General features: G+C 40.4%; 1 protein-coding gene across 1 annotated transcript in view; it reads right to left on the reverse strand.

The window, feature by feature from the left end:
* KCTD1 (potassium channel tetramerization domain containing 1) overlaps positions 1-20,890 on the reverse strand; it is a 183,706-nt gene that overhangs the window by 106,436 nt on the left and 56,380 nt on the right. The window lies entirely within an intron of this gene.

Raw genomic sequence — 20,890 nt, forward strand, 5'->3', positions numbered from 1 at the left:
CCACAGAATATTTTATTACTGAATACTTTTTTCTCTGAATTTGTGATATCCTAAGTTTTATTTAGGAAAACTGTGTTTCTTTCATAGGCATTCCTTAGATTTCTAACTGAAGGTAGCTATATCTTAGTAGAGTCTGAAGCCTCTGGGATATAGTCTTTCTGTCCCTTCATTCTATACCCATGCCTAACACAAAGCCAAGCATATAGCAGGGACCAAGAATCATTGGTTGAACTGAATTGAATCTAATGCCTTGCTGTTTTGAAATGTGATCAAATAGCTATAATTAAATACTATTTCTTCTTCAATAAAGTCAAGGCAGGCTTTTGGCAATTTTAATCATTTTTCTTCCTGAAAATCCAGTTTTCAAGGTTTTATGGTCTGTCCCAGGATCCTAGCACTGAATCTGTGGCCTGAGTAGGGTAAGCAGGAGGGCAGATTCCACAAGGACAGCCGAGTCTGTGTTTTCCCTGGCTGCATTTCCTACCCCACCAGGTCCACACCTGCACTACAGAGGCACCAGACCAGTTCCACCAAGCTCCTTCTGGCTGTCCCTAAAACAAACCAACAAAAGCTTGCCACTCCCGGTGCACTGCCAGGCTCTGAGTTGGTTAACAATTCACTGAGAAGACAGCTCTGAAATTGCTCCTGCCTACAGAGGGTGAGGGTGGGTATATATAGAGATTTCCAACTTGATGAATCTGTTTGGGAAGACTGAATTTGCAGTTTGGGGAGAGAGCTTGTGCAGGGACCGTCTGCATGAACATTCTGCTGGAGCAGCCTGTGTGCTGAATTCACGAGGCTGGCACTTGACGGTTCAGCTTGACTCTGCAGGCTCTGTGGTCTCATCCCAAAGTCACAGCCCACACAACTGGCATTTCCCCTGGTGGCTTGGAGAACTTTAGACAATAATCCCCAAGCTCTGTTTTGGAGGCCAGATCTTGAAGGGGAGAGGGGAGAGTAGTGATGAAGCCATCTGTTCCTTTCCACCCAGGAATCTAGGCCCCTATGTCCTCGAGTTGGTCTGGGCCTCAGCTTTGAGGTTGGTGCCACAAAAGGCTGCTTCCTGAGACAAGAGAAGAGGAAAAGCTTTCTTTCCCTGCCACAGGAAGCTCTCTGGGAGCTAGGGAAGAAGGGAAATGACCCCAAGCGTCCCCTGCATCCCTCTTTCTCCCAGTGGAGTTCAAATACTCATCAGGCTTCCTGTGATACTAGTTACCTGTTATTTCACAAATTACTTTTTTCAGAAGACACATCCATACAACATCAATATCTCTAGCTTTGGTACATCTCCCAGGACAGGGCACTGGATGGTTTTTGCTAATCTCTATGTTAGGATAAGAAATCTTGAGGCATTTGTCAATGTTTTAAGAAATATGTCATTAACTCTAAAATGTTGATATTGGAAAATTATTTACATACAAATTATGTGAAAACCATCCTGGAATTTATTTGCAACCCCAACATGCTTTCTCAAGAGTAAGACAATAGAGTAATTGTTAGAGCTCTAGAGGAAGACCCATCTTAGGGCTGATGTGAGAATGAGAAGGAAACTGCTATTGTTCTAGACACACAGGTCTAGTACTTCTCCTTTTAAAACACCCACCGTAGGGGCGTCTGAGTGGTCCTGGGATGGAGTACCGCACTGCGCTCCCCACAGGGAGCCTGCTTCTCCCTCTGCTTCTCTCTGTGTCTCTCATGAATAAATAAATAAAATCTAAAAAGATTTTTTAAAATAAAAAAAAAATAATAAAACACCCACCCCAGCAAATTGGAATAGGATACCCACTTTGAAGATGTGATTCCCGCTTATCCATGTCAAAAAAGCAGTTGTCTCTGTATGTGATCCCATCAGAAGAAAACCAACAATGAAATGATATATTTTCAGAAAAACATTGTTTATGAAATCAAAGTCAAGACGATCAAAGCCTTACTTTCTTAAACATTTGTAGAATTTTAAGTTACAAAATTTTATATTATTTTCTTCTCTGGCCACTTGAAAATTCATTTTCTGTTTCCTCTCTGTTTAATAAGACATGATTAACAGATCCCATAAGATGATGTTAAATGAAACCCCAAATACAGCAAAAGTAATGTAAGTGGAATTATCAAGGGGGAACGAGTGGAGGAGGTAAGTATAAATGGACCAGCTCATGCATTTTTAATGATCTCTTTTCTTCAACACGAAACAAAAACAAGGAGGTAGGAAAGGTGCAAAGGCAGTTATTTATATAATCATTGCATCTAAAACCGTTACACCATAGAATAATAGAAGTAAAAAAAAAAATAGAGTAATTAGAATGATCCATTGAGAGCTTAATCAAGGCCAACACTGTTTGCTGCCTGTTAATTTGTAACTAATTTGCTGCCATTGAAACACTTTGAGACTGAACTCTATAGAATGGAAGTGGAATCCTGGAAGCTGTGTACACAGCCCTGATAACTTCCTGTGCTGCGCTGACCTTCATGTTGGTACTGTTGAAAAGCCTAAAGTTGCATTCCAAATGTATCTTCTTTGGGAAAATAAGTGTTCGTCCTTCTTTTCCTCCTCTCTCCCATCTTCTCTCCTTTTTCTTTTGAGCCCCATCCCAGGACCCCAGGATCAAGACCTGACCTAAGGCAGACACTTAGAGACTGAACCACCAAGCTGTTGGTGGGGGAGGGCTATTTAATATTTTAAAAAGTCAATTAGCTTATTAATCCTATCTGCATTGCACAAGGAGCATTTTATCAAGGCCTGAGTTGAGGCATCTTTAATAGTATGTGCCTGACCTTTGGATGGTGAATTAAAGTTTATGAAGAAGCACATTTGTCTGTATCATCTCATCTAAACTTCACGACAAAGAAGGGCTATTATTATTCCCCAGATGACAGATAAGAACATTGAGACAGTGAGCCTTTAAACAGTTTGCTCCCAAATTATTTCACCCAGGTATTAAGATGCAAGGTCCAGACCTGAACCCAGTATTTAGGTCCCCAAATCCTGTATTTTTTCACTATGCTTGGCTACCACCTAAAAATTGTAGAACCCCAAGGGAGGCTCTGAGAAATGAGCTTGGCGTTTTGAGCAGAGAGCTTCACTCTGTAACTGATAAAAACCCACTCAGATCTCTCCTTTCCTGACAACTCACAGCTCAAATGTCATGGAAAAGAAACACTTCCTACCTCTCTCGCCTTTCTCCCGCCCCCGACAACACTCTTCTATTCAGGCTGTCAGATTTTTCTTGCAAGGCATTTGGGACTCAAATCAGGGAAAGGGGGGAGGCACCTTGCCTTGATTCTCATGGCAATGACAACCAAACTGTTACATTAATTGTTGAGGGGGAAGTAGGGGCACAGATTATTCACAGAGAACAGATAATTCCCAATGCACCTCTAGTTATGAAATACCTTCTCTAACTTGATCTTAACCTTCTCCTAGCTCAGACCTGAAATCACCGATTGGAACTTAGTTTTAGGCAGAGAGATACACAGCTCATAAAGTTATTCATTCTCGGATAATGAAGATTAATATATTGTCTGAGAAACAGAATTAATTAGATATCAGCAGTGAATTAACTAAAAGATGGTATAGATTTGGCACCAAGGTCAACCAAAGTCAAGTGCGAGCCAAAGTTATGGGACAGCCAGGGGCCTGTGAGTAAGAATAGGCAATCTGTGTGCAGCAAGAGCTTAACTTCTCTGCAACCAAAGATCCTTGACTACAATCTTGAGAAAAGACTTATATTGGTAAAACCATTGTCCAACAATACCAATCAGGCTGTCCTCAGGCTGTACTCATATACTAGGTAGTAAAGCAACTAAGTTCCAGGTGAAGCAAGCTAAATACACTTTGGAACAACAAGGGAGGGCTTGTTGTTCCACGGAGGCAGAGAGCCTTTGTGTTATCCTTCCGGAAGTGTTTATGTAGGGTGTGATAGGTCTCAAGCTGGGGAGTGACCTGAAATAGCTGTGTGCAGAGAATATTAACTCTGCAAGAATGTATAGAGAAATTTGGAGGAAAAAGATGCTTAGAAGAACCCAGAGATGAGGAAGGGTAAAATCTGACAAGCCTTGCAAAGGACAGTTTCTAGAATGGACAATTAATTGGAAGGAATCCAACAAGGACATCCTCATCAAGGCACTGGACTTTCACTTGAGTACTTTATTTTTAAAAGATTTTGTTTATTCATGAGAGACACAGAGACATAGGCAGCGAGAGAAGCAGACTCCCTGTGGGGAGCCCAATGCAGGACTTGATTCCAGGACCCTGGGATCACGACCTGAACCAAAGGCAAACACTCAACCACTGAGACACCCAGGCACCCTATGTCCATGGTTCTAAGGATATTTTTGCGGAGGAAATTTCAAAATTCTTTACTTCCATTGCTACCCATCATAAAACATTTCTACTGGTAAATATGCATCACTTCTAAAATTCCTCAGCTTTCTTTTACAGAATATAAGGGCTCAAGAGTAAATTTCTAAGTAATCACTGAATATGAAAAAAAAAAATCTACAACTCTTTCACTAGTTAGAGGGCAGGGACTGAGTCTCATTCATCTTTGCGTTAACAGGAACCAGTGTGGTCCCTTGCATATACACAACCAGTGACTATAATACACATTGAACAAATGAATGAATGGATTAGTAATTACATGAGTGACAGAGTTCCAATTCTTCAAACTTTGGGAAAACTTCCATAGCCTTAAAAAGAGGAGAAATAATCAAGAATACTCCATATTGCATATCTTTTAAAACATCTATATTGGCACAATTACTTCAAGGATAAACAGTTAATGTTTTATATAGGTATTCTGGAATCATGTATGGTGATTGTGCATTATTAACTGGCAGTCATAGCGTGACCCATTTCAAAGAGACATTCCTTAAAAATAATCACAGAGTAGCAAATGTAAGCTTTGCTAAAATGTACCTCCATACATAATGTTCCATAATGCCTCTTTGAACAGGGGCATGAAGTGTTTGGTATAGTAGCCAAGAACGAATTAACTCACTGAGTGAGTTTACTCTGAGTACGAAATAGTAGATGGTATTTAATTGTGTATCCATTTAAAAATACTGAAACCTCATGCTATTGGTAGGATTTTTATTCTTAGATGGTACCACTAAAGAATGACAAATGAGATTCCTCTTGGTGTGAAAAAATTACCTCAGGTAATTCAAGGCAAGTGAAATCACAGGCATGGTATAAACGACTTCATGAGTCAGATTATAGCAAGTTTTTTTATTGGTTTTGGATGGCATTTTATTGGGGCCAGAGTTATGAGAGGGACTAATGGATGTCAACTCAGGGTAATTGTGACAGTACAGTGCTCCTATTAAAACTGATCAGTATGTGGGGTCATGACACCAGGTGAGGTGCTTGGTTGCTTCCAGAAGCAGGAACTGCAAAGTGAGACATGGAATGATACTGATGAACCACTTGGGGTAGGGCTGCCAAGCACTCCAGTTTTCTTCTCCTTAAAATGTCTTTCCATCAACCAAGCAGCAATTATTTATTCAGGAATTGCCAAGCATGGTGGTGAACCCTGAGACAGTAAATCAAGCGTACCTCAGTCTAGGCGAGGAGCTTCCATTTTTGTTAAGTAGAGTAAATTCAATTTCAAGATGGTTGTCGTGTTCCTCAGATAGAGTCAAACCTGTGTAGGAGTCGAAATAATACTGGAGAAATTCACGTCAACATTAAGGCTGTCCTCAAAAGAGCTTAGGTTTGGAGTGAGTTTATCTTATCTTAAATATGTTACTATATTAAAGGCTGATTTTCTAAGATACAGACCATGCAAATGTACTGTTAGCTGACTTGTAGATACCAGTAGTTCTAACCCTGTTAGACTCAATCCTCTTTTTCCTAACAACTAGGAAATTCCTCCTTGCTGTCCTGTAATGCAATTTATAGCTAGTATAGCCTATCTGCACATAGACTCTCAAGAATCATTACTCTGTGAGTACCAAAACAGTCACAGAGAAACAGAAAGAAGAAAAGTGGCTGCCAAATGCTGGGGGAACAGGGATGAGGAGTTATTGTTTAACGGGGACAGAGTTTCAGCTGTGCAAGATGAAAAGATTTCTATGGATGGATGATGGTGCACAACAATGTGAGTATACTCAATACTGGACTGTACACTTAAATACGGTTAAGATGGTAAATATTATGTGTAATTGTAAAAATCATTATATCGGCTTACTTGTGATAAGGGAAATACAGGGAAAGTAATTTATTTTCAAATAATGTAAACAACAAATCATTAATGTCTGGGCATAAATCTGCTAGAAGGCATAAAGAATCGGTTAGAACCTGGCTATCTGAGGAATCACCATGAATGTGAGCGATACAGATGTGATCTGATATGTGTGTTTCCAGAGCAGTCCTGCTGAGGAGGGCATTCACCAAATGGCAAATGACTCTTGGAAAGTTCTGCACAAAACAAGGCACTCTTTTCTCTTAATGACTATGGTTAGGTGTATTTTGGGAAAATTTAGTGTGTTTAAAATTGTGCAAAGGACTGTATTTATAAGTAAAGCAAGTTGGATTCTTAGATAAACATAAGCAAGTTTTTCATCTACATATTGGGTTGTATGAGAACGTCATGAAGAACACAGAGCAGGACTTTGCTGTTTGAGACTGTTCCTAGCACCGCGGGACATCCCCCATCCCTGGCCCCTGCCCGCCAAATACCAGTGGTAGCCCACTGGTACCACTTCTAACAACCAAAAGTCTCCTTCTTGAGATCTAGTGATGGAGGCTGCCCACACTTGATACCCCAGATCCAGCCACTCTCTCAGTGATGCCATATCGAGTTTGTCATTTCACTAGGATTTTCTCCTTTTTTGGAGCTCATAGTTTGATAGTCTTTTGCCCATCATAATTAATAAATAATACCATGGCTCTCAACAGTGTTTCCCAGTTAGCTGAAGACCAAATAACTGAGAATCTTCAACATGTTTTCCTCTCTACTTTTATTTTTTTTATTTTTAAAAAAATATCTTATTTATTCATGAGAGACAGAGAGAGGGAGGCAGAGACATAGGCAGAGGGAGTAGCAGGCTCCCCGCTGGGAGCCTGATGTGAGACTTGATCCCAAGACCCAGGGATCACGCCCTGAGCCAAAGGCAGAGGCTCAACCACTGAGCCACCAGGCGTCCCATCCTCTCTACTTTTAGGAAAGCTGACAAATAAATTAGCTGATGTCAAATACTGGTTTTAAAAACTAATGCTTCATGGTATTACCCTGGGACGCTTCACCACTGCCTTTCAGGTGAGTGCAGTGTCCTGAACTGCTTGCAATCATTAAGGGAAGATTAGCTCCCATTCACAATGGGTCCAAGTGAGTATGTACTTTTACTGTGCTCTTTTCATTACAAAATTCATAATTGTCGAGAAAGCAAGAGCTTTGAGGAGGGCAGGCCTTCTTTGCTTTTTACATTTCTCACAGCACCTCTTACATGGTCTTGAGCACAGGAGGCACTCAAATATCTGAGGAGATGAATTGAATTTGTCCATGCAAGATATTTATAGTAACTATCAATATCAAAGTATTCAAAACACCCTATCTTCAATCCCTCCAGAGAGACGGATTTTACGGTACCGTGTTTCACCTTAAACTATGTCATCATCTCACAACTCACGGAGACAAACGTGAGTCAGTCATAGTGAAGATCAAAACTCTTCATGTAGGTTATTCTTCCCGTGATTTCACTGTAGATAAAATGAAGTAACCTGAAATCTGCAGAGTAATTATGTCAGATAGCCTCGCGTCATCATTTATTCATTCCCAGGATAAAACTGTTTCTCCTGGGCCCTGCAAGAAACAAGTTTGGCTAAGGCAAGCAACCCCCAATTATAATGATATCTTTGCTGTGGAAAAATAAATAAATAAAAAAATACAAGTGTAATTAAATTTTGCAGGTGCAACCACCCTGCTCCATGAACCGCGGAGGAAACCTGTGAAATTATCCTAGGCAATTTTCTCTAGTGTAATTTGGAAATTAGCCCACCTGGAGACATAAACCCACAATTTCCTCTGCCCTTGTCTTATCACTTTTATCTTGTCCTGTTGCAGAAAAGAAGCTGGACCCAACACGGAAATCTCAGCGACAGGGTCAGATTTATGTCAGAAGTTTGAGTGCCGGGCCCAGTGACTTCCATGGTGGCTTTAAAGGCCGGAGAAACCAGCCGAAAGTACTGCAGGGCCCGGCTGGGCACCCGGGAGGCGCGCGCGGACTTGCAGGGCCCAGCGCGGGGCCAGAGCCCGCCTCCCTCGGAACCGCAGGCCTGCGAGCACGCTCCTGGGAACCAAGCTCCCCGCCACCCGACTCCGGGGACCCCCCACCCCCCAACAGAACCCTTGGTAACTTTCCTCTCCCTGGTGGAGGAGGGCCCGAGCCCATCCCATGGCAGCAGAGGGGCAGAGCCAGAAGCCGGTGTCTGCTTTGTTTCTGCACGTCCCAGTCGGTGTGACTTGGGGAAACGGCTTTCCTAGCCTCGGGCTCACCCTCTTGTTAAAGGAGAGTCTTTATTTGCACAAGTGCTTTAGGATCTTCAAAGGGAAGACGCTCAACCATTATTCACATACTTGGACGGCTTGCAGGCTATGCCCGTCACACCTTGCTGTGCCTCCCAGATTTCTCAGGGAGCTTGGGTCTGGGGAGTGGGAGAGCCTTGTCTTCCTCTACTCCCCAGCCCTGGCCACCGAAGCCTCATTAAGCACACCTATCTTTTGATGATTGGAGCTCCTGGAACAGAGCCAAGGATTGAGGCTCTGGGGTCAGCTACAGCCACAATCCGAGTCGCTGTGTTTTTAGAGTGGCTTGCTTGCTTTTACTTCCTACAAATACTTAAAACACCTATGAATACCTGCAGGAGCATACACTGTGTATGGGTCTGGATTCTCAGGTAGCTGTCCTTTACTTGGACACCACTCTTTCTGGAAGCCCTGCCAACGCTGCCCCCACAAACCTCATTAGGAGTAGGACTAGGAGTCTCTTTTATACCCTTCTCCCACACTCCATGCCTCCATCTATCAGAGCACTTAGCACCATGTAGTATAATTGTGTGTTTATTGACCATCGAGCGTTTGCCTGTGAATTCCTTGAAGGCAGAGATGATGGCTTATTGCCCTTTCTTTTTTTTTTTTAATTTTTTATTTATTTATGATAGTCACAGAGAGAGAGAGAGAGAGAGAGAGAGAGAGAGAAGCAGAGACATAGGCAGAGGGAGAAGCAGGCTCCATGCACCGGGAGCCTGATGTGGGATTCGATCCCGGGTCTCCAGGATCGTGCCCTGGGCCAAAGGCAGGCGCCAAACCGCTGCGCCACCCAGGGATCCCGCTTATTGCCCTTTCACCTATGATTGATACACTGTGCAGCCCACAGTAGGAATTCAGTATATGTTTGTTAACTGGATGAATGGATACATAGGTGTGTGGAACATTTGGGATTAGGATTATAATGTATTCTTTCCATTATCTTGATTTCTTTAATTTATTGGTTTTCATGAATTGTATTTTCTTAGGTTTCAAAAGTTATAGAGGTTGCTGGTGGCCATTTCAAATAATTCAGAAGTACAGAAAGAAGAAAAAAATGAGTCTTCTTTTGTCCTTCCTCATCAATCCCATTCCACTCCTCCAGAGGGAATCACTGTTAAAATCTTTTCTTTGCATTTATAAACATATACTTAATCCACCAACAAAAATATTTTGAAAAACACGACAGGCTTATATTTTAGGCATTGTTCTGGTCTTGTTTCTTGCCCCCACCTAATATATAAATGATCCCATTCTTGTTTGTAAGTCCAGAATGTTTATTTGTTCCAGCATTCCTCTTCTTACTTATTCATTATAAAAATGTTCAATACCTCGTTTTAAAAAAATCAAACAATGCAGAAAGTATAAAGTGGAAAGTAAAATTGTCTTTGTTCATTGCTCCTCTTGGGCATTCTATATCTCAGACGTAAATAGTGGTAATCATGCCTAGTTTTACTACTTTGGGTGGTTATACCAACAATCCCAAATTACATCTTGATTTCTTAACATTAGGTTGTATCTATCAACTTGATATGAAAGGAGAAGATTGTTCTACTATTACTCCACCTCCACCTTGATTCCTGATTTTCTTTCTGTCTTTATGTTTGTTTTAGTGGTTGCACTGATAACCTTATATAAAGTCCATACAATTCTGTCAGGACCTCCGAACCTTGGCCTGCTGTTCGGAGATGCTCTAGCATCTTCCCTCTCCCTGCACTCCAATCTTGTCTCAGTGACACCATTACTGTCCAGGTTTATGACATTGACATCTGGGCCTTAGTAGTTTTCACTTCTCCTGTGCAATGCTTCTGCGTTTGGTGTCCAGAAACTAGATGAGATTTCTTGTTGGTTAATAACACTTATCTTGTTATTGTAATTGCTATAAATCAATTTTTTTAAGGATATCTTTTTTATTATCTCAGTAGGGTTTGGGGGAGGTAATAGAGATACTTAGCCTGCCATCTTGAATTGGGTTCTCTTGCTTCTTTTGAAGATGATTTTTTTTTTTCAAACAAATGTATTAGCACTCCTTAATTCTGAAAGCCCAGAAGTACAATTGTGACTGTGCTTTGGACTGTGTTTGAAAGAATTTAAGGATTTGGGAACATGTCAATCAAGATGATTATTTCCATGCCTTCACTGTTCTTCCTATTCACCACCTCTGCTTGCTTCCTAATAAGCAATAATAGCAAAGTTCTTCTACAAGATATATTTTTGCTCTCCCATAAGTATCAAGGAATTGAAATTGCTTATATCATAGACCATGGTCTCCATTCATTCTTGTGTCCTACCTTCCCAAGTAAATAGTAAACTCTTTGAAGAATCACTAAGAGCTTCTGAGGCTGCATTTTTCCCCTTCTTTTGAAAATTCGTACCTCGCAAAGTGCATGTTGTATGGTTGGCGTTTGATTAGGTTTGCCGAGTTTAAGCGGACTGACCTCAGCAGTTGGTTCTCCATTGCAGGCTTCTGGGCTCCACACCATGGGAATAGCATGACTTTACCCAGTTCGTCTCTGGGTCATTGTATGAAGGAGCCCTTGAAATGCCTGAGCAACTCCCTTTTGATCATAATTATGCATGACTTCTTTTCCCCTTCTTAGGGTGACAATATTAAATGCAAGAGGGAAATTGATTTCAATTACAGTGGATGCCTTACCCTTCCAGTTCATCAAATTACACATACACCACTTCCGTGGAGGTGATCCAGTGTAATTCTTAGTACTGGGGAGCATGAACAGGGTGCCAATTACTTAAGAAGTGCTCATTAGGAATTAGAAAGCAAATATAATTACCACATGCCAATTGCATAGGAAATAAGAATGCTTTTCAACAAAGCCCGGGTTATTTTATATGTCCCATATAGCTCCCACGGGATCTGTTCTTACCTGTTTTTTTACTCCACCAGATACAGAATGCATATAGAAGACAAAGACATAAGAAATGGTCAATGTACTACACTACAAACTCCTTATTTGTCTTACTCTCTATATCTGCTGTACCTAGCTGTGTGCACCGTGGGTGCTCTAAGTATACTTAATGAGCTTTTCAATACTTATAGTAGAAAAGAAGTTTATTGTTTTACAACGTGGGGCTTTTTCTTGACATCACAAAATAGGCACTGAAAAGTCTGAATGTGCTAAGGTGGTATTTAAATTTAGAAAAAGTTTTAGAGCTGGATATTACTTTAGTGATTAATAAGCTAGCCTACCCCTCACCAATTTCACAATGAGTGTAAATAATGCTCAGTGTGCCAGTGTGACTGTAAGACCAAAAAGCCTCTTTTCCCAGATTCCTACAATCTCTACTTGATTAGAATCACTCTGTAGGAAAAGACCTTGCCAAACATTCCTCTTGTATGTGCCCTGAACCCATATTTACCCCCAGTTAGTGACCTAACTGCTATCTTACACACCTGGCAATCACAACATATTCGGGGATGGGGACTGTTTTATTTTGTGCATGACCTTAAGAACTAATTAAACTAGACAACTATTTTGCAGATGACTATAGAGAAAACTGTAACAGCTTCAATACCCACCATCTGGAGCATTCAACCTGATATAGATAAAGTTTACGCAGGGTTTTCTGTAGTGCTTCCTCTAGGAGGTTTAATTTTCTTCTTAAATTTTAGTTGGGTTCTACTTAAATTATAAATATTATATAGAAATATTTTTGGAAAAAAAGTCCATCTTCCATAAATTACATGCAAAAACCAGAAGTTATTTCCCACCATGAAAATTTCATATTCTCATTCCTCATTAGCGCAGAAACGTTTCAATAATGATGAACTGGTCCAGAAATGGCCAAACTGGTGCCTGAGAACAAGAAGTAGGCAAGTGCTTTATTTTTGACTTTGGGTCAAAGTAAAAAACTTTTGCTCTGGGTACCCAAGCAGAGAAACTGCTTCTTCCAGCTTAAGAGTCAAAAGCATACACTCATTGGTGTATGAATGAGCATACACTCATTAATCATTGGTGCTTAGGTGTTCGGTCATTGAAATGGACCTTATTTATCCTTTGAGTTGTGGGAGAAGTGTAGGACAATGAAGAAACTGTGAGCTGCCCCTCACCCCCACCCCCATTTACCTCTTCTACTCAACCTATACAGCTGTACAGAGACTTTGGCTAATAGTAACCTGGTCCTCACTGATTCTCTCTGAAGCAGAAATTTCCATTTGCATAGTAAGACTTTCCGATTTATGAGAGTTCAGACCCCACCTACCTGATGCCAAGTGGGGGATTTATGGAGATAGGTGACTCATCCAGTTGACAAATGTGTATTTTTTTTTAATTTTTATTTATTTATGATAGTCACACAGAGAGAGAGAGAGAGAGGCAGAGACACAGGCAGAGGGAGAAGCAGGCTCCATGCACCGGGAGCCTGACGTGGGATTCGATCCTGGGTCTCCAGGATCGCGCCCTGGGCCAAAGGCAGGCGCTAAACCGCTGCGCCACCCAGGGATCCCGACAAATGTGTATTGAATACCCACCATATGCCAAGCCTGGTTCTAGGGTCTGGGAATAAACAATGAATAGGGCAGACAATGTTCCTGCCCTCATTCTGGTGGGGAAGACAGCAAGAAACATGTGAATATATAAATATATAATGTAATGTCAGGTGCCCTGAGTGCAATGTGGAAAAACAAAACAGGATTGGTGGATAGATTGATGAGTGAAAGGCATCTGGGATGCCCAGTGGCGCCAGGGCTCAGGGAACATATTGCATGATTCTTGTGTAAACCTGGCACTCTAGTCATTCAACCAGAGCTCCACTGTGCTAAGAGCAGGATACACTGTCATGCCCAGTGCTGCAGGACAGAGACTGGGGCCGGCCCTTTCTTTACTGCAATTGAAGATGTGATTTATTATTATTGTTATTACCGTGACTATTATTATTACCACTGTTGGCTTTGGCAGTGGAATTCTCCGTTGTTTCATAATCTGATTCTATAAGAGGCCATTGAAATTCATAGCTCAGAGGATCTTTGGGAAGAAATGCACTAGAATGGTTTAGAGCAGAGGTCAGTAAACTAAGGCCCACATGCCAAATCCAGCCCACTTTCTGTTTTCATGTCTGTTTTATAAGGCTGAGTTTCTGTGGGTTTTGTTTTGTTTTGTTTTTATATTTTTAAATGGGAAAAAATAGAAGTAAATAAAATATTGTATGTGATGTGAAAATTTTGTGAAATTAAAATTTTAGTGTCCATAAATAAAGTTTTGCTGGAATACAGCTGTGCTTATTTTTTCAAGGTATTATTGATGGCTGCTTTTGTGTTACAACAATATGGTTTATGAAAACTAAAATATATATGATTTGACCCTAAAGAGTTGGCTGATCCTTGATTATGAGTATGGGCTCAGCAAGGAACTGGCTGCAACATTTATTTTTTATTGTTATTATTTTTTTAATAAAGTAATTTTTTAAAAAAAGATGTATCTATCTATCATCTATCTAAGAGAGAAAGAGAGAGAGAGAGAGAGAGGAGAGAGAGAGAGAGGAGGGGCAAAAGAAGACTGAGAAAGTGAATCTACAAGCAGACTCCTAGCTGAGCATGAGCTCCATGCCCAACACAGAGCCTACCCAGGGCTGTATCCCAGGGCTCTGAGGACATGACCTGAGCCAAAACCAAGAGTTGGCCGCTTAACCAACTGAGGCACCCAGGCACACTACAACATTTATGTTATGTGCTGAAAAAAGAATACTAGAACCATGAAAAAAAGTAGATAAATCTCTATAATTGCAACGGGAAGATGTTTGTGATGTGTTAAGTAAAACAAAAACAATTTGAGTGCAATAGATTTGGCTTTTGAAAAATCCAAAAATCCAATGTTTGGAATCTAAACATTCCATAATGATATAAGCTCCATTAGTGCAGCTCTTGGTCTGTGTTGTTCACTGTTGTATCTAGAACTTTGTGACCCATGGTACAATCTCAATAAATATTTGTTGAATAAATAAATGAGTGACTATCACACAACATCTAAGGAACTATAAACAAAAAAGATTTATAAATCTGACTACATAAAAACTTAAAAGATTAAAAAAAATTTTTTTTGGCATGCTGAACACCACCATGAACAAAGTCAGCAGACTAATGATAAACCTCAAAAAAAAAAAAAAAAAACCAGGCATCTATTCTTTGATGAGCTCGTACAAATCAAGATCAACAACAGCCATGAAATAGAAAAGAGGGTAAAGGGTATCAACAGCCAGTTCCCAGAAAAGGAACTGCAAAGGGCTCTTCCTTATGATGACTTATAAGAGAAAATAAAACTAAACTAAATTTAAAGGCAATAACTCAAAAAAAAATAATAAAGGAGACAACTCTTTTTCCAGCTCCCAGCTGACAAAGTTACATTGTACTAGTGGAATTGCAAATTGGCCAAACTTTCGGGAGTATTTTTGACAATATCTAACCAGAATGTAAAGTGAATATATACTTCGATCTAGCGGCTCTAATTCTAAAAAATCATCCTGTACAAATATCACATTTGAAATGACACAACTGTGCAGCTATTTATTACATCATTGCTTACAACCCCAAAATACTGAAAATAACCTAAATGTTATAGGAAAAATGAATCAACGTGCAGTCTAAAAAATACCATGCAGACCTAGAAAAGAGTGAGGGAGCTTTTCGTGTATAGACATATGCTAGGATCTCCAAATTATATTAAGTGAAAAAGGGACAAACACTGTGTATAGAATATCATTTCTTTAAAAAAAAGAAAAAAGAAAAAAGTGTTTATATGGAGTCCTTTGTCCAGAACAACTTTAAAAAAATACAGAAGAGATTGTTGAAGGAGGTTACCTTTGGAAAGAGTGACTGTTTGGTAGGGAAAAGGGAGGAAGGAAGCCTCACTTTACTTCATATCTTTTACTCATTTTAATCATATATTTTTTAAAAAGTTTATTTTTTTTTAGTAATCTCTACACCCAATGTAGGGCTCTAATTCACAACCCTGAGATCAAGAGTCTCATGCTCTTCCAACTGAGCTGGCCAGGTACCCTGATATCATATCTAATAAACATAATTAGTACTGAAATACTAATTGTATGAACTTCATCTTGAAAAAAACATACATAGGAGCATAGACTTCTACTTTTTTTATCCAGAGCATAGTACTTACTATGACAGCCATTACAACCACCAAATCATCTAAAATATGTAATTTGGCTCCAAGTGTGACTTTATTCTATGCAAATGGATACTGTCTGATGTACTCTGCCTTATAGGAATTCAAAAGCACTTGACCATTGATAAGTTGAATTAATTGGATAAAAGACTCATCTATGTTTTAAAAATTCTGTTTATTTACTTGAGAGAAAAAGAGAGACAGAGATAGAGAGAGCATGGTGGCGGAGGGCAGAGGGAGAGGGAGAAGCAGACTGTCTGCTGAGCAGGGAGCCTGATGCAGGCCAATCCCAGGAGCCCAGGATCATGACCAGAGCTGAAGGTAGACACTTAACTGACTGAGCCACCAGGGGCCCCAAGATTCTTTCATCTTGATCCAGTTATCATAGAGATCTTTAGCACAACAAAGATACAGCAAGGTCACTATCATTTTGATTATATGATATTTTCTTAACAGTTGTTTTAGGAAATTAAAAAAAATATCCTTTCTGCTTAAGAAAGCTGTTTCAACAAGAAATAACAAATATTGGTGAGAATATAGAGAAAAGGAAACCCTTATGCACTGTTGGTGGGAATGTAAGTTGGTGTAGCCACTCTGGAAAATCTCCACATGGAGGTTCCTCCAAAAATTTAAAAGAGAAATATTGTATGATCCACACTCAGTATTTACCCAAAGAAAACAAAGATACACACACACCCCTATATTCATTGCAGTATTATTTACAAAAGCCAAGTTATGGAAATAACCTGTCTATTGATAGATTAATGCATAAAGACGATGTCACACACACACACACACACACACGCACGCACGCACACAGAGGAATATTAGGCGTAAAAAAGAGAATAAGATCTTGCCATTTATGACAACAAGATGGACCTAGAGTATATTATGCTAAGTGAAAGAAGTCAGAGAAAAACAAATACCATATGATTTCACTTACATGTAAAATCTAAAAAACAAAACAAAAAACTAAAAAACCCAAACAGGCTCAGAGAACTAACAAATGATTGCCAGAAAGGGAGGGGGTTAAGGGGATGGGTGAAATAGGTGAGGGGGATTAAGAGGTTCAAAATACAGCTATGAAATAAGTAAGTCATAGGGATGAAAAGTACAGCACTGGGAATATAATCAATAATATTGTGATAGCCTTGTGTGGTGAAAGATGGAAACTACCTATCTCATGGTGAGCATAGCATAACATATAAAATTGTCAGATCAGTATGTTGTACACCTGAAACTAATATAACATTGTATGTCACCTATACTTCAGTTTAAGAAAAGTGGTTTAAGAAAAGACTCCTCAGTCTATCAAAATGCAAGATCAACTCCTTAGGACTCTGGGGGAAGAGTCAGATAGCTCAGTAATGGTGTCTACTTTCTTGCTGTATAGGACAGTGCCCAGTTATTCCTCCAAATGCAAGCTGGGCTTACCTCAAATTTGAGTTTGGTTTGTTGTTTTAAATCCTCAAGTTAACATCAGTCATAAAGGTCAAGGGACAAGCCCTACAGTAGGTGCCTGTCTCTATTTGCCAGATGCCACTTGGGGTTGGTACCAACCCAGAATGTTTCATGTAACTTGATGTAATTCCTGGCCAGGGAGACTAAGATTCTCAGGAAATATTGGGATTGGAGTGAGCCTCAGATGCACCGTGAGTGGCTTGGCCATCTCTCGAGAACAGAAATTTCTTAGAGTGGATCTATGTATGTTGCCCAGTCCAGTAGCACTAGCTTTGAAATGTGCTTAACACAGACTGAGACGTGCTCTGGGTGTAAAACACATACTGAATTTTGAGGACTTAAGCCACACAAAAGAAGTGAAACATCTCATTCATAATATTGAGTACATGATGAAAAATAGTATTTCAGGTATACTGGGCTAAACAAAATGAATTAATAACATTAGCTTCATCTGTTTCTTTTCTTTAAAAATTTTTTTTCATGTGTCTGCTAGAAAATAAACAACTGCATCCATAGGCTTGTGTTCTATTTCTACTGCATAGAGCTGTGTTAGAGGATTAACACTCACTGGCTCACTATTCTGGTCAGTCATTCAACAATTATTCATGAGGAGATGACCATATGCCGGGCATGGTGCGGGGCCTAGGAGATACCGTGAGAAATAGGGCGTGGTCTCTGGCTTCAAGGAGCTTAGTGTTAGGACAGAGAAGAGAAGAAAGCAGAGTATTTGGGAGTGCTGTGAGTGGGGTGTGCTGAAGAAGCCTGAGGGAGGGAAGTTTCCCAGGGTAGACAGAGTATGAATCGAATGCTGAAGAACTGGCGGGAGTTAAGCAAATTGGGCAAAAGAGGAGTACGGGTGAAGGAGCTGCAGGTATGAGTGTGGAGGCAGAGAGAAGGTGGTCTCCTTTAAGGAGCAGCAGTGGCCCTGCTGGAGGCTTGGGGATGGAGGAAAGTAGTTGTAGAAGATTCGGGCAGGTTCAGGTGACCAGGACCTCTCCTTCCAGGTGTTTCTTGCTTCTGATTTTGGGTGACTCCTTACCCTGGTTGGATTCACACCAGGTTAGGGAGCAGAGTAGCAAGGTGAATTTAACTGGAGCCTGAGCAGCTGGGACTTAGCATCAGCTGGAAGATTCCCTCCGTGTTCATGTTGGTTACCAGCCTGCTTCTGGGGATCAGTCCTTTTTTAGCAAATACATTTTCAGTTAGGGTAAGACCACTGTTCACACTGACAACTTTTTAAAGGGCAAGTTTACTGTCCAAACAGGATTCTTTACCTGTACAAAGAATGAAATGTTTGACCAGGGCGCTGTGATACACACTCGGGCCAGAAGCTGTGCTCCACTATTTATTGAGTGACCTTCGATTAGTCAGCCAACATACTAGGGCCACTGTTCATTGCCTAACCAGGGGTTTCAACTCGATAATCTCTATTTTGTTTTCAGTTTTAATTTTCAGTTTTATTTTATTTTTAAGATTTTTAAATTATTTTATTCAGAGAGAGAGAGAGAGAGAGAGAGAGAGAGGCAGAGTCACAGGCAAAGGAAGAAGCAGGCTCCATGCAGGGAGCCCAACGTGGGACTCAATCCTGGGGCTCCAGGATCACACCCCGGGCTGGAGACGGCACTAAACCGCTGCGCCACCAGGGCTGCCCTTAATTTTCAGTTTTAACTGGCAAATGATATGCACACCAACAAAGAATTATCTAATGAGGAAAAATCCAGGTATAATGGCAAGATAAAAATGGGATTTCATTTCAGTTTAATGATTCAAGTCAGAGAACTAATTACATATTTTACAACTATTATTCAAAATGTCACATTTTATTGAATGATGCTATGTGATGCATCTGATTATTTTATTTATTTGTTTGTTTATTGGGAAAATTGGCAAAATGAGAGCAATAAGAACTTGTTGGACACATTATTCCTGATAATAGTTTTGGGGCACCTGGGTGGCTCAGTCAGTTAAGCATCTGCTTTCAGCTCTGGTCATGATCCAGGGCTCCTGGGATCGAGCCCCTCATCAGGTTCCCTGCCTGTTAAGCAGGGAGCCTCTTCTCCCTCTCCCTCTGGCTGCCACTCCCCCTGCTTGTACTCTGTCTCTGTCAAATAAATAAAATCTTTTTTAAAAAAGTAAGTCTACCAAATTTGTTCAACTGTGGTTAAAACTTTAAAAAATGTTATAATCCAATAAAAATGTTATAAAAATAATAAATATGCTGAGAAAACTAAGCATAGTTTTGACCAAAAAGATTTTACAGAAGCTGTGGAGGTTTTTGCAGCCCAACTCAATTGGTCAGCAGCCATCATGGAGTTCTAGTTGTGTGGAACATTCTAGATTCCACTGTGGAATATAGTGCACTGTGCTGGGAAATATGAAAACAACAGTGTAGAAGAGTAGTTCTGAAACTTTTCGGTATCAGGATGCCTTTATACTCTCAAAAGTTATTGAAGACCCCCAAAAGCCTCATCTATGTGAGTTATATCTTCAATGTTTATCATCTAAGAAATTAAAATGGAGAAAACATTTAAACATTGATTGTAAACTCATTTAAAGAAACAATTAAATGATGACATGTTATATCGGACACAATGTATTTTTATAATAGCTATACTTTTCAAAACAAAAATTTAGTGAGAAATGTGGTATTATTTTACATTTTTGCAAATCTCTTTCATGTCTGGCTTCATAGAAGACAGCTGGATTCTCAGCTCTGCTTCTGCAAATTCAATCTGTTGCTCTCTCTCATATCATGTGGCCTCTGGAAAACCCCACTCTCAGCAGTGTGAGAGAATAAGAGTAAGAGGAAAACGATGCCTAGTATTGTCAATATAGCATGACTTACAGGCCCCCTGGATGCTTTTATGAGGAACCACTGGAGCCTCTTGACCACACTTTGAGAACTTCTGGCATAGAGATGAGCTCAAAAGAATTTGTACCCTGTGGACAACCTTTGAATATCGATGAAGCTTATCACTAAGTATGGAATTAGTAATGAAGAGTGGCTGAGACCTTGGTCCCTGGGGACAACTGTAGATGAACTGTATATAGCACTGAGGAACAAAATGGCCCAGGCGGCACTTGACATCAGAAACAAGGTAACAGATGTTTATAAAACCCATCAACAAAGAGCTGAAAAGAGGGGTCTGGAAGCCATTCCATTTTCTTAACTGAAGTGTAGAATTACAGTTCAGTTAAGTTAACTTAACTCTAAGGTTCCTGACAGACCACTGGACAGATCGTTGAGCCTATTGCTTTTTGGACTTTCTACAAGGAGTGGAACTTCTTTTTTCAAAAGAATCTAACAGGAAGGTCTAATATACAAAGTATAGAACAGTCTGGCTGAAATAGGGGAAGGCATTCATGTGGCCTGGCTTCCTTATTCCTCCTCCTGTCCCCACTCTAGACCCAGTCAACCCTGGGACATGGCCTCCCATCCCTAGACTTCCAGAAAAAGTGAGAGGGAAACCATTGATAACAGTCAATGATCAGCAGAGCAGTGTCTGGTCTGAGGTTCTCTTCCTGGGCCGATGTGCAGGTGAGATAAGGACAGGCAGGCTGGGAAGGGAGGCATACCTACAGGAGGCTACAGCACAATTCAGAGACTAGACCTGTGGCTGTGGGATTAGCCACATCTGGGGAGGATGAGATGACAACAGAGAGATGGGACTCAGGGGTGGGACTTGGCCTTTGAGTCTCTGACCCTGGGCTGGCCAGTTACTATTAAGGGCCTACCTATTGACCATTCTCTCTCTTGCTTGCTAACAGAAC

The sequence above is a fragment of the Canis aureus genome, chromosome 6 (genome assembly GCF_053574225.1).
Source record: "Canis aureus isolate CA01 chromosome 6, VMU_Caureus_v.1.0, whole genome shotgun sequence".
NCBI classification, from domain to species: domain Eukaryota; kingdom Metazoa; phylum Chordata; class Mammalia; order Carnivora; family Canidae; genus Canis; species Canis aureus.